General features: G+C 44.0%; 1 protein-coding gene across 3 annotated transcripts in view; it reads left to right on the forward strand.

Annotated features, from left to right (window-relative positions):
* KDM1A (lysine (K)-specific demethylase 1A) overlaps positions 1-4759 on the forward strand; it is a 58802-nt gene that overhangs the window by 9778 nt on the left and 44265 nt on the right. The window lies entirely within an intron of this gene.

A 4759-nucleotide genomic window follows, 5' to 3' on the forward strand; every position in this document is an offset into this window, starting at 1 on the left:
GGTTGGATCTCCTTGCAGTCCAAGGGACTCTCAAGAGTCTTCTCCAACACCACAGTTCAAAAGCATCAATTCTTCGGCACTCAGCTTTCTTCACAGTCCAACTCTCACATCCATACATGACCACTGGAAAAAGGTGTTTTTAAATACCTTTGATGTACTTCAAAGGAACCCCTGAGGCTCCTTTAGGCTAATTTAGATCTACCTTTCTGAGCCCTTACATTTCTTTCAGCTGCTATAGATCATTTATTCTTCTGCTGAAAATCATAGTAGAAAAGTTAGCAGAAAATAGTATATACCATTTTTAAGCCACCTCTCACTAAAGCAAGGACAGAAAGGCAGCATGAAGTGGTTGGTGCTGGTCACCAATAACTCAATTTTTCTCATTTTTTTTTTTTTTTTTTTTTGTCATTTACATGGACCAGTTCCTCTTTGTGTCTTTCCTTATGAGATTAACATATAGCTGCTTCAGACTCTTTTACCTCCATGGTAATTTAAAATTTCTTAGTCCCATTCTCACTTGTGAGCTCCAGTCTTTAATTTCCCACCATCTTTAGAGTGAAGCGAAGTCGTTCAGTCGTATCCGACTCTTTGCGACCCCATGGACTGTAGCCTACCAGGCTCCTCCATCCATGGGATTTTCCAGGCAAGAGTACTGGAGTGGGTTGCCATTTCCTTCTCCAGAAGATCTTCCCCATCCAGGGATTGAGCCTGGGTCTTCTGCATTGTAGACAGACGCTTTACTGTCTGAGCCCATTTAATTTTACTAATTTTACTAATCTGTCTCCCAGATTTACTGTTTATACATTTTATTATTACTGAAGTCCATTCTCCTGAACTTTGGAAGCTTGCAGTCATCTTGAAATTCCCTTATCTCTTTCATCAAATCTCTTGAAAAGTCGTGTCTTCCTGTGCACAGTTCTTCAACTTGTTATATGCCTCATCCATTTTTACTGTCTCCTTTTTAATTTTAGTGGATTTTGCTTCATATCCAAATTATTTCAGTAGTCTTTCTATTGAATCTCCTTCATCTAGATCACCTTTCCCCTCTGATCTATCTGGTACAAAGTGACCAGATTAGTTTAATTAAAATGTCACTTGTTTTATTGCTTTCTTGGTAAAAATCATACTGTTCTCCTGCATTACTAATAAGACCAAGTTTAAGTTTTGGCCCTGAAGTGGGTGCATTTTTGCCTATCCTGTGTGTTTCCCACTGCTCTTTGAGATCATCTCCTTCATTAAGCAGCATGCTGTGTGCAGTTCTTTGCACATACCGTATCTCTGCTTTTCTCCTTGCTTTTGTAAATGTTTCGGCCCATGCCAGTGGTTTCACTGCTCCCCCCACCCCCAGTCTCTCCAGATCTCTCTGGGTTTGTTCAGAAAAGCTTCAATGATTCCTCCAAGTCTGTACTTGTTTCCTCTTAAAAAATAAAAGTTTCTGGGTATTTTTTCATCTTTCCCCAAGTAGATCGTAAACCGTTTGAAAGTAGGCACTCAGGTCTTCCCGGGTAGTGTAGTTGTAAAGGATTTGCCTGCCAATGCAGGAGGCAGGAGAGACTCAGGTTAGATCCCTGGGTCAGGGATATCCCCTGGAGTAGGCTGGGAGGCTACAGTTCATGGGGTCACAAACAGTTGGATACAACTGAGTGTGCCTGTGCCCGCGTGGGTGCGCGCACACACACACACACACACACACACACACACTGTTCTACCTTTGATTTTGTGCATGGCAGTTTTTGTTTGGGTTTTCAGTAAACATTAAATTTGTGAGGTTATTAAGAAATTCGAGTGTTAATATAGTAGACACTTGTGTATTCAAAGATGGTTTATTGAGATTTTTTTTTCCTTTGCTAATTTGATTGAAGTCAATCCTTGGCAGTCATTTTTATTCTGTAAATTTTGTAAAATTTTGATTAATTGATTTTCTGTTTAAAAACGATTGCTTCCTCTAAGATTTAGAAGTTTGTCAAAATGTTTATAAAAATTATCAATGTGTTTCCAAGAAACTAGTCAAAATATGATGAATATGTTGTTTAATATGTTAATGGGAACAATAATCCAGTAATTCTCACTTCCATGCCTGGCTAAATGAAAATATTTGGAAGCAACAGACTTCCTCTGAAGATGTTGTAAGAGTATGAATTTTAAATTAACAGTTTTGAATTAAGATGAGAGTTTGAATTAAGATGAAAAAATACTCAGTAGTGTGACTATAACTAAAATACTTCACTGTTTTTCAAGAATAACTTAACATATTTGCAGATTTACTAGAGGATGACTGAAAGACTGCTATGTAAAATAAACCGAAAAGATTTTCAACTTGGAGAAAATATGCACAAATAAACTGTGTTAAGAGTCTGTGCTTCAGACTTGAGAATTGTGTGTGTGTGTGGTGGAGGGAAGTGGGGTAAAAACAACAGGAAGTATTCTCATGCAGGAATGCCAAATTAAGTTAATATTAAAAAGTTGCTTTGTGTAATTTTGTCTTCTGTTTTGGATTTGAGCTCATGGAAAACAAAAACCATATTTGCCTGATGTTCCATGTCTTTGTACCACTGTAAGAAGAAAAGTTCTAGGCCCGAAAGACCCAAAGAACAAATGAATACAGCATTTTACGTGTTCTAGTCAGAGACACTACTTGGATGGAAAGTTAGCTGCAAACATTTTTCTGTGTGAAAGTGAAAGTGTTAGTCACTTAGTCATGTCCAACTCTTTGAGACCCCCTGGATTATAGACCACCAGGCTTCTCTGTCCATGGAATTCTCCAGGCAAGAATACTGGAGTGGGTTGCCATTTTCTTCTCTAGGGGAGCTTCCTGACCCAGGGATTGAACCTGGGTCCTCCTACTTTGCAGGCAGATTTTTTTTTTTTTACCATCTGAGCCACCAGGGAAGCCCCATTTTTGTGTGTATTTTCTTAATGAAATGATTAATACTCTGTTAAAAAATAAAGGAAATTAACATGTAATTATAAAACTGTTTCTTATGCCAATTGTATTGCATGAGTCTGTGCTTTAAATATTATAGCATTCTGGCAAAATGAATCTGAGAGCTAGTAAAGTGCAAAAAAAAAAAAAAGATGGGGGACAGTGGGGACTGTGGGCAGCCCTCCTTTGGGAGCAGCTGGCTGGGTCAGCACAAACCCTGGTGGTCCTGGCTGACTTGGGTTTATTAATTTAGAGATGGGAATTAAGAATCAGTTGTTTTGGCAACCAGCTCAAAGTTACACCCTGTTTCTTATTCTTAGTTAATCTTTAAACTGCAAACTATGCCCATGGGTCTGCCCTTCCTTATTAACAATGTGTGACTGGCTTTGAATCTGGAACAAGATGAGAGATTCAGTCAGAATCAAGATTCAGAGAACCAGAGGACCTGAGAAAAGGCGTGGGAGGCAAAGCCAACCCTTTCTGTCTGCCATTGGCTCAGAAACTAGGTTGAGGCCTTTCCAGGCAGGAGTCACAGGGGCCCTCAAGTCCATGCACAAGCCACGCTCAGAGGAGGCAGCTTGGAGCTCAAGAGCTCATGGTGGCTGCTGGTGTGTCCATGGGAATAAGACTCTCATGTGCTGTTGGTGTGTCCACGGGCATACGATTAACCCTGCTCCTGTCAGTTTCCTGGTCTGTAAAATGGGGATGCTCATAGCTCCTGGCTTTGGGGTTCTAGTGAGGATTCAATGACATAATGTCACTAGAGGCCTCAGTGCTGGGACTGGCATTATGGCTCAGTCCGCGTTAGCCGCTGTTCTGTAGAAAAGCACTCAAAGAGACCCTCTGAGAGGTCAAGAATTCTCCCCCAGGGGAGCCACAGAGAAGCTAAGTGAGTCTTTTGGTGGGAGTAAGAGTCTGTTTGATGAGCAGAGGTGGGCTGTTTGCTGCCAGCAAAAGAAGAGAGGCTCAAAAGCACTTGGTGAGTGGGGAAGAGCGAGCCCTCTGGCCTGACCGAAGCGCAAGGGTGAGCACTGTGCTGGAGGCGAGGTTGGGGTGAGGTGGTGGTGCGGATGGGGCGGGCGGCCGGGGGCAGCTGGCTCTGGGAAGGACCTTGTCCACTGGACAGAGGCGTGGGCGTTGATTTTCCCTCGAAGATCGATGCAGGGGCCATGGAGCTGGAGAAATTTTGCTTTGTTTTTGAGGTGTCTAAGCCAAGCACCACAGGATCAGATACCATTTTTGGAAAGCAGGTTCAGGAAGGGGCGTCCATTCAGAAGAGTGGCCAGGAGCCTCTCGCTGTTCTCCCCGGACTGGTCACTAGAGGGAGGCCTGGGCTCAGAAGTGCCACCTCACTGCTTCTTGATGCTCTGCTGGTCCCTGGCTGCAAAGGGATGCTTCCAAGGGAGCAAAAGTCCGACCCACATCGGCCCTTGGCTGAGACAGGCCTGCTAGATGATAGACAAGGGCACTGGCAAGCTAGGAAGAAAAGGAACACCCCTGGTGTGCTGTGGGCACCTTGGCCTGCGTGCGTCTAACAATTGACCTCTTGTCTGGCCGCCGCCCCCCACCCCCCCGGCCCATCCTCCTTCTCTTCTTGTCCCTTCCTCACCTCCACGCCATGTGTAAAGCACACCCCAGTCTGCATGACCAAGCTTCGTCCACACCCCAGCAAGTAGCCCGTGGGCCGGGGGTGCATACCTGGGTGGGAAAATGACCCTGACGATGAGGACTGCAAGGCGCAGTTAGGAGGCTTGGGCCATTTGGGAAGCGCATTTGGGGGTCTTGGCTGCTCAGAGCACAGTCTAGAAGGGGGTGCAGTACTCTGGCTAGGCCCCT

The sequence above is a fragment of the Bison bison genome, unplaced genomic scaffold, assembly GCF_000754665.1.
Source record: "Bison bison bison isolate TAMUID 2011002044 unplaced genomic scaffold, Bison_UMD1.0 scf7180017864516, whole genome shotgun sequence".
In the NCBI taxonomy this organism is placed as follows: domain Eukaryota; kingdom Metazoa; phylum Chordata; class Mammalia; order Artiodactyla; family Bovidae; genus Bison; species Bison bison.